This window comes from Alligator sinensis, unplaced genomic scaffold (assembly GCF_000455745.1).
Source record: "Alligator sinensis unplaced genomic scaffold, ASM45574v1 scaffold1176_1, whole genome shotgun sequence".
Classification (NCBI taxonomy): domain Eukaryota; kingdom Metazoa; phylum Chordata; order Crocodylia; family Alligatoridae; genus Alligator; species Alligator sinensis.
In genome coordinates, this window is record NW_005842590.1 from 716,771 (window position 1) to 727,075 (window position 10,305).

Consider the following 10,305-nt stretch of genomic DNA (forward strand, 5'->3'; position numbering starts at 1 on the left):
CGTGTTGTGCTAATTGTATCCCAAAACGCTGCTTTTTTCAGGAGCATGCTGGCTGCTCACGTAATTCTCCCTCATTCATGCTCCAAAAGTTCTGCTTCTCTTCCTTAGCTGCCTTGGATCTGAAAGTTTGTCACTCTAGTCAATAGGGAATGTGTAATAAACCTTGAAGGGATTAAACACCCTCCTTAAGAACTGAATTCTAATATTACAGCATGAGTTGATTGATTAGTTTTTGAGGAAGCTTATGTCAAATTCTAATCCGTTTTTGGATTGTGCTCGTCTTGTAATGTTTTTTTGCTCCAGCACTTTATCATAGCAACGAAGCACGGAGCTGCAGCCCTGCGATAAGGCACACATTTCTTTCACACTGCTCTCCTTTTGGACAATAAAAGGCTGTTTACATTCTTCACATTCTTACAGCACAGTTTCCAGCTAAACAACACACAGGGGTTAGGGATGTGAATGGAAAGCAGTAAATGGATTACAAAGTTGCTGAGCTGGAGAGAAGTAAATTGAAACACTTCCCTCCACACAACACACCATGCCTTTTTCTTTTTCTTCTTTTTTTTTTAAACCAAATATCAAAGAAAGTGATTAAAACTTATCCCAGCAGACAGCATTTGTGTTGCACATGATTATGGATGTTGTTGCAAACTTATTTGCTGTGTTCTGACAATGGTTTGTGTGACGGCTGATCACTCTGAGAGAATCAAAAGGTGCTTTCTTTGATGTTACTGAACTCTTACTCAGTTAATACCTATTCTCAGATGATATAACCCATATAACTGGCGGGGGGTGGGGTTCATTTTTCTGTTTTTATTATTTACATCATAAGCAAGTAAAGTTTTGGAGGCACTTGGTCCTATAGTGTTTACTAAAACCTTACTAAGAACCTAAATCAGAACAAAATGAGGTTGTCTTCAATTTTTAAGCATAATTTAAGGGCACGCTTTAAATTGAGTACATTGTGGAAATATATTAAAAAATTAATTTGTGCTAATACATTTTTCCACACTGCTTATACCACCACGTTCATTTAACCTTTGTATCCAGTTAACCATAACTAAGCTACAGTTTCTTATAAACAGAATCCTGACCTGACATTGTAAACATTTGGTTTCTATGGCCGTGTATAGAATAGGTGTCCCTGTGCTACTGTTTGGCTTGGTGGTCAATTTTCCAATGACTAATAGCTTCTTGGAATCTAATTAGGACAGTCTTAACAAGCTGGTGTTAGTTATATTTTATTAGGTCTTGCCTCTCTTTTGAAAACTAAAGATCAGCATAAAAATACTAATACTACACAAGAGGTTCCGTCTTACAGCTCATGCAGAAGAATACAATTTTTAGAATTACAATATAACAAAATGCTTGTAACTAAGAAATTCTGTATAATCAGCAAACCTTTGTCATTAACTAGGTAATTTTCATTTTTAAGGGAAACAGAGGTGCTAGAATGCAAGAAGATTATAGTTCCAGTGAGAATGCCACATTCTTAAGGAAGCTTAAACTCATTTCAAACCAGCTCCAATTCAAAGTTGATATTTGTTTTACAAAGACAAGTAGATGTGGGTGTATGTTATGCATATGCATGCCTTATGTGCAAATATATTAGGGGAACTTTACAGATTGGAGAAACACTAGTAATTCTGACAGGTTTCACATTCCACTTCTTAAAATAGTGCTAGGCAGATATTTATGTGCCATATCCACTATTGCTCAACCAAAGTTTGTTTACAGTATATATGAGTTACACTTCTAATACCCTGCTGTATTTTTCTTTACTAATATCAAGGTACGTAGGTTTATATGCACGTACATACTTCTCGCATTACTTCGTGTATTCAAGTATGTTAAATAACGAGAATGCATGCCACTGTACACGATTACTACATTTGCCAACTCATTACTCTCTGAATTTATAAATCAGTTTACTCCGTACCACACCAGTCAATATACATCAAAAGGATAATTTGCTATGTGCAATCAATACTCATCTGGGCAGTTATTGGATAAATAGCAACAAGGCAAAAAAGTGCTACTACAGATTATAGCTAATACTTACTTTTGGCTTATGTTGAGTATTATGTCACTTAGATGCTGAATTGTGAAGTAATTTTTCAGTGCCACGTTACTTATACTTTTATGAAAAATGGAATTGTACATACTGAAAGTAGAAAAGACCTCATGTATTAGGGATATCTAGCCTATCCTTTGTCATCACTGAATTGTTTCCTAAGTACATCTGCCAATAGTTTTTAATTCAGGGTCTTAAGTGATGGAGTTTCCACCATTGCATGTGGGATATTATTTTTCATTCTAGCAAATCTTACTGCTGGGAAGTTTTCCTGAAATTCAGCATATTTTTTCTAAACTTCATAACAATTCATTATATTCCTCCACTTATATTTGCTGCTTAAAAATATGTATTTATTTCACAGTATTTGCATAAGCCCCTAACTTAAAATGCATTGAAAATCAGAAAGAAAAGAAAATCAGCCACTAAGGAACATGTGCTGCTTTTGAACCAAAGTCTGATTTTTTTTTTATCCCTGTAGGAATGGGAGAGTGCTTACACTTTGTTTCATTGTTTTACATTTATAGACAAATAAAGGTAAAAGGTAACTTTGTGTTTTTTTCCTGAAGCCTTCCAGAGTAATAGTTTTAAAAGAATTATAGCAGCACTTGTTAGTCCCTATAGTTAAACTTGTGTCAGCATTTCTATTTTTTTCTTATAATCATTTCTAACCTAGCCGTAAACATTATCATTTGGAAAACCATTACCAGGCCTGGTGTACACCTAAAAAGAAATAACTTTACAAAAAATGTAAAGCAGTTGAGTAACTTTTAAGGTGTATTTGAGGAAGGAGAAGTGATTATACGTTTAGGAACACCCTAGGACTAGGTAACAAAGCTTTCATTTAGATAAATTCAGAAAGAAAGTTAGGTCATTTGTGTTTATAGATTAATACTTTGGATTTAACATTAAGAACATTAGTAGAATCCTCTAGTGTCACAAGACTCCCACAAACACAAATGTCTTGAGACCTAGGACAGTCCAAGTTAAGTTTGCAATTAAAATGTGTATTTGGGCAGTATGGAAATGCAGAGCCAAGATCCCCCAGACAATTTTCCTTCTCCCATATCTCTGTTAACCTGTGTCTCTTCTGCATAAATTAATGTGCCCCTCAGTGTCATGTCAAAAACCATATTTATGTGCAGTAAAATTAAGCTATTGCACATTAAGCATCATTAAAAGAGCATGTGCTTTTGCTGCTGCACATTAGGGGAACCTAATGCGCATTTATTTAGTGCTTCACATTAGAAGTACTAAGTTTAATGTGCAGTAGCAAAAGCGCATTAATGAACGTGTAGACGTGTCCACTGAGTTCTAACTATTACCTAAATTCAGCTGTTCTAGCCTTGCGAAGGAGGTAAATCGTATAATTTACATTGAACAGATAATGTACCTAGGGAACCGGAAGGCTGTAGAATCTTTAAAAAAAATGAAATAGGTGGCTAATAGAGTGGTACAGAAGCAACATATTCTAATTTGATGCCTATGCCTAATCCACTAGATCAAAATGCAATGCTTGCCTCCCTAAGCAAGCCATGCAACCTCTGTACATCTTAATGTTTGCTTTGCTTTGTAAAGTGCTTTGAGATCTACACACAAAAATGTGCTAAAAGTTTTACTAACTAATAACCTAAATTGAGGAACGAGAACCTGAAGTATAGTTAAAGTAAAAGTCTGTTTCATTTTTCAGAAGTGACTTGGGCACATAACCTGCCTAGGCCCTTCTGACAATCTAACTGAAACCTCCCATTAGAAACTAAATAGCTTTGAGAATCTGGTCCTTAGCATCACTACTGACTTCTTCCCAAGTTACACAAGTGCTTTTGAAAAATGTACCCTAAATGCATAGCAACGGTTTGGCAGTAAGAACTGTTGTGGTCTAGTGGAATGGATATGAACCTAGTATTCCCCAAACTATTTTTTGTATTCATGCATGATTCTGCATAATAATGTATAATCCTTCATACATAATAATGAAAATCTGATGCATATACATCTTTAAAGGGTCCAGATACCCATAGGTACTGAATGTAAACCCTTAAAAACTCTAATTAAGTTCATATGTATACCAGCTGAATGACAGGCTTTTGTAAAGCATACATGCTGAGAAGATAGCTAACGTTTCTTGTTCAGCCATTTAAGTCCATCAGGTCAATAAAAATTGCCCAGGTGTAAAAATGTAGATTTTAATATTCAAGAATTATTTGGATGTTGCTGGTCAATAAACTACATTTTACATGTCTATAAATCCGTTTTCACATCAGCCGTATTTTAAAAGCCTGTATATTTACCACAAAAGGTAAGGCTAAGGAGTAAAATCTTGAGCACTTGCATGAGATATTTTTCTGCTTTTCACAGTGTAAACTACTTGATAGTTAACAACAAAGGACATTTTTACAAAAAAAGATACATGCCATGCATCTAGATTAAAAGAGAACTGTATGTGCATGTCTCTTTCTTCCTTCCTTCCTAAAGCTGTCGTTTTGCTGTAAAGCAAAAGAGTTTGCCTGAGATCAATATATGAGAAGCTAAGAGGAAAAATGTGAAAGCTCTCATGCTGACCCGGCCAGCAGCAATTAAACCTTAGTTTAACTTTGAGACAAGTTAATTTCCTCATCCCTTTTCTCTCCTTACTCTAATGCCAGAGTAGCCTATTTATATTGTGAAATACTTCTAAAATGTCTGTATTATTCCCTCTTGTCATCTTTACATTTAATTTCCAGTTATCAAGTCCAGTTGTTTAATATATCATAAAATATCTTTAGGGAATGTATGGACTCATGCCAGTTAAAAAAGAAAAGTTACCAACATAGTCTGTGTTTTCACTAGTACAGGATTGCTTTCTACAGTATGTTTTCCATTACTTTGTGTACTCTAGGATTAAATAACTCAAGAAATACAATGCCGGCCATATTTCTTAGAAAACCTTGTTCCACATATTAACAAAGGATATATTTACAAGTTTTCCCTGATATTCAGCCTAAATCCTGATCTCTAGCAATTTTCTTCTAATTTCGTCCCCTGACTTCATTGTTTTGCTTTAGATCAGGGATGGCCAACCTGCGGCATAGGGGCCATAAGTGGCACAGGCAGCCTCTGTGTGTGGTACATGGCAGATTATGGCAGCGTTTCCCAACTGGTGTGCCACGGCACACTGGTGCACTGTCAGGTATGTCCAGGTGTGCCACGGCATTTGGGGCTGGAGCCACGCCTCCCGCCTGCTGCTGCTGTGGACACAGACAGATGGGGAGCATGGCTCCAGCCCAAAATGCAGTCTGGCTGGCAGTGCACCACCCCTCCCCATCAGTTTGGCTGGTCTCAGGCCACCTTCCCCCTCCCCTACCCCCCCCATCAGCGTCTGACTGGCCACGCGCCACTCCTCCCCTCTCCCTCCCCCCCACTCTGCATCCAGTGTGCCGAGGTGCTTTTTTATTTAGGTAAGTGTGACCTGGGGCGAAAAAGGTTGGGAAATGCTGGATCAGGGAGGGGACAAGCGGCACAATGGCAGATAGGGCAGGGAGCAGAAAGCAAGGAATCACATCAGACAGGGAGCAGAAAGCTGCAGCTTAGTTAGGGCGCACAGGGTAGCAAGCAGAGCAGCAGATCAGATTAGGGATTGGCGTAGCACTCAAGGAGGGTGGGTATGGGGCTAATTTGTGACACGCCTGCAAAAAAGGTTGGTTCCCACTGCCTTAGATCATTCAAACAGTGTATCACTGTGTTTGGTATTTATTGCAGATTCTTTTACTGTTTAGTTTATAGTAACACCCTAAAGGAAGTGGCTACACGACTGCCTGCTGTTGTCGCTGGCATGCACTCCTGAGCATGCCCCATCTACCCGCTTCTACTCGCCCATGCCAAACCCTACCATGGAAGTTTAAAACAGAGATCTTGACAATAGCCACAGAGGAGTGTGAGAAGGAATGTAGCAGACACTTGATACAGACACCCCTTAAATATGCTAGGATCTCTGTAAGACTAAAAAGACAGTCCCGTTCTCAAAGATCAGGCTTTCTGCCCTGCTGGCAGCTCGTGCAGTGGGAGATGTGGCCAGAGCCAGCCTGGGCATCACCTCCTTACTGCCCCCTAATCCCCTCTCCTGTCTCACAGGGGATCATTCAGGAATTACCCATCCACCAATGACATGGTATGAATACGTTGTATTGCCTGGCACTTGCTGGCTCCCTGAGACGGGAACTGGGAGAGGTTTGTTGGGACACAAGGATGACTCTGTGCCCTGGGAGTCTGCTCCAAACAGATCCCTTTGCTGCTTGGGCAGCTGCTTGTGTGTACCAGCTTTGTTTGTGCAGCCAGGAGACTTGGGGCTGGTAGGGGCCAGAGCTGCCTTCTTGCTGGTAGGGGCTTGCGTTGGCTCACTGTGAGCGGGGCTGGTAGGGGCCGGTGCTGCCTGCTCACAGTGAGCCGACACTGGCCCCTTCCAGTGAGCAGGCAGCTCTGGCCCCTACCAGCCCCAGATCTCCTGGTTGCACAAAGCTGGCACAGACAAACAGCTGCCCAAACAGCAAAGGGATCTGTTTGGAGCAGAACCCCAGGACACAGAGTCACCCTTGTGTCCCAGCAAGCCACTCCCAGCTTCCATCTTGGGGAGCCAGCAAGCGCTAGGCAACGCAACATGTTTATAGTCTGCCATCAGCAGATGGGCAATTCCTGAACGACCCCCTGTGAAACAGGAGAGGGAATTAGGGAGCAGTAATGAAGCGCTGCCTGGGCTGGCTCTGGCCACGCCCCCTGCCATGTGAGCGGCCAGTGGGGCAGAAAGCTGGGCAGACCCTGGCTGGGGTCCCTGTGCTGGTGGGAGAGAGGGGAGATGGGGGAGTTAATTCCCCACCCTCCCCGCCTTTGCCTGAGACTGCTGTCCGGGCCGGCTCTGGCCACACCTCAGCTGCACAACCAGACAGCAGGGGGGAAAAGCCAGGCAGACCTGGGCGGGGGGTCCATACAGGTGGGAGAAGGGAGGCAGGTGGGTTTATCCTTCTCCCTTCACCTAAGCCTGCTGGCCCATGCCTGCCACCCCTCCACTCTAGCAGGGAAAAGTCTGGCAGGGGCTGCTCTGTTCCCACCACACAGACCAGGCTGTGCTAGCTGGGCTTCCCACCCCCATCCCCTTGCCAGCCCACATCACTGCTCATGCCAGGGAGCAGAGGGGTGGGGCCAGCCCTGCTCTGCTCTAGCAGAGAGCACAGACCAGCCCAGGGCTGGGCATGCTGGAGGACTCTGATTTAACTTGAACCAGAAACTGGTTTGACCTAAATCAGTTAAGTCTGATACTATATTCAACCAGGTTTATCTTTAAAAAGTCCCAGCCATTTTGAAACCAGTTTATGTGCACTGAACTTCTGTTCTGTTACAGGTTTAAACCAGTTTCTCATCACTTAAACCAGTTAATGTGCAACTTCTGCCCCTAGCCTGTGTCTACATGGAGCCAGCTGATGTAAACACAGAGCTTTTGGCAGGACTGAGACCTATAAGGCAAGAAAACAAATGAAGAGTGGAAGAAAAAGCCAAAACAAGAAAGCCTTGCTTATGGATGCACAGTTAAGGCTAAGGAGTTTTGCACTAAAAGGAAGGCTTTAAGGACTTGTTATGTCTAGAGTACATTCTATTTTTCCCAACATTATAACGCTTACTGTTTGAGTAAAGAGTTTACTTTCTATTAATTTAGGAGTTAATCAATTAATTAGTTTGATTTAAATTAAAAACCTCTCAAAATACATTTTATCACCTGATCGTCATCACAAATTGTCTTAATAACAGAAGTCACTCATAGCAATTTTAGAGATCCAGTGAGAAGGGAAAAGGGAAAAAAAATAATAGGGATCTCTCTAAAATCAGCTTTATCTAGTGTGGGACCACGGACACCGAACTCCCGAATCATAATTATTCTGCCATTACATGGCAAAATATGCAAACTCTGCATTTCTATACTAAACATATTTGGATTTCATTGAACTTTATAAATTTAGGAAATTTAGCATTCAGTATTAATGTTTGTTTTGGAGATGTCTTCCAATTTGTTTTATTTTAAATTACTGATGTGTGATAGTTTGATATATCTGTTGTCCGAAAATATAAACACATGGCTGGACATTTGTTAGGCTTGTGTACTTTATTTTGTTTCTATAATTGCTTTATCATTATAAATATTTAGTTTTTGGGAGAAGCCGAGTACAGTCAGTGTTGAACTGAAGGAAAGGAAGGCTGGGGCTGGAGGGCTTAAAGCAGGAAAAATAGGACAGGAAGATAAAAATGGAAAAAGGAGAAGGGACTGTGAGAGAATGAAAAAGCACGGTGGGCAGGAAGAGTGAGGCTGGGCAGCTGTGGGTCGGCAGATGTATGTACAGGGCACCAACATGGAAGCAACAGCAACACAGCTTATGGCACTGCATTTCAGAGTTAAGTGGACAATTATATCAGGATGTTGTGAATGTTTGTCTCAGATGCTGCTGTATCTGGGGAAAAGAGGTTGGGTCTAGTCCCCAAGATGTGTTCCTCCAGTTTGGTGGGGAGAAAACAGGAGTACAGGATCTAGAGTCCCTGTCCAGCCTCAGTCATAAAAAGGTGCAAGGGCTAGAATGCAAAGAATTTCGGGATTCCCATCGTGTTATGGATACTGCTTCTGTTTATCCCTTGGGGGAGAGGTCAGTAGGCCTAATAGTCCAGGTGTGTCCCTCTGGGTTTGGGTTAGGGTGGACAGAGAGTAATGAAAGCTCTTATCTTCCCTCCGCACATTGGGCTGTGAAAGGCTGCATTCTTGATGGTGAAAGAATTGGGAAATTTACGTTCTTCCCCTCTTGACAGCCGTTAGTGATCCCCATGTGGAACAGAGGGGAAGATTAGTGCCTACAAGGCAGGAGGCCTTTGATTTATCCCCTGTGCTTTAGGTGTGGTTGCCAGTAGTGGCCGTGTGTAGACAAAACGAGGAGCATGTGCACAGAACACTTTAAAGCAGGCTAAATGCTTTTGCACTGTTTTAATGGTGTCAGTGTTTGCATGCCTCGGTGGTGTATTGTGCATTAATTTCAGCCACTGTAGGAAATTCGGTGGCACAACGTGCCTTAAATGACTTGGGATGCAGCAAACTAAAACTCCTTGGAGTCCAGGAGTTTTGGGGAATTTTTCCTTGGACTCCAAGGAGTTTTAGTTTGCTGCTTCTACAGCCATGGAGTAAAGCACCAGGCTCCGTGCAGCTCCGCGGCTGTGCAGGAAGCCCTGCAGGCAGCCTGGCAGCAGCCCAGGAAGGCAGGCTCCACCCAAAAAAAGGGGCAAGCCTGACCTTTTTTTTTTTTTTTTTCCCCTTGCCCTGGAGCCTGCCTGACTGCCTGAGCTGCACGGGGGCCCGGTGCTTCCCTGCACGGCTGCAGTGCTTTCCAGGACCACCCGAGCTGGGTGCCTGCTGGTGGGTGGGGGCACCGCCACTGCCACAGAGGGAAGCTCCAGCCCCCAGACTGCTCCACCCACCAGCAGCTTGCCCTCCCCTCCACCCCGCTGGAGAAGCAGGTAAGCTGGGTGTGTGCATGACACTGGGGTTTAAGCGGTCCTAAATTGAAGCAGTGTTTTTTAAAAACTTACCGCTTCAATTTAGGGCTCTTGTTTCATCTATACACGCCCAGTAAGAGCAAAAGTTAGGTTCCTTCTTTATTACCAATACTGTGGCCAGGTACAGACCTTACTTTTACCAGTATAAGTGATTACAAACTGGTCTATACCGATAACAGAACAGAAGTTTGGTGCACACAGACTTGTTTAAAAATGACAGAACCATTTTTACAGAAAACCGCATAACTTAGATCAATTCCACCTTGGGCTCTTGAATGTCTGTACCTATCCTGAATGTAAAATTTCTCCAAATCAAATTTTCTTCCTAACTCAAGCAATTGTCTGCCTACCAGTAAAGGCAGAAGTCCTGTCAGCACACAGTAGGAATCTGTGCCTTGTGACATTAATATTTTAACTAATATTTTTTCTGTTTATTATATACCTCTTTTTAGTCAAGGTATCTTTCGAGTCCCCCGGGCCACAGCCACCTCTAGGAGCCTCGACATAAAAGAGCATACAGACTCAGGATTGATTATCTTTCAGCTTCCCCTTTGGCAGACCAGAGCAGAGTGCTGCACAGCTCACCCAGTCTTCCCATCAGAAGAACGGGGCAGTGGAACATTGCCATGGGGGAGGTTCACTTCCCTACTGAGTATACAACTGTGTATGTA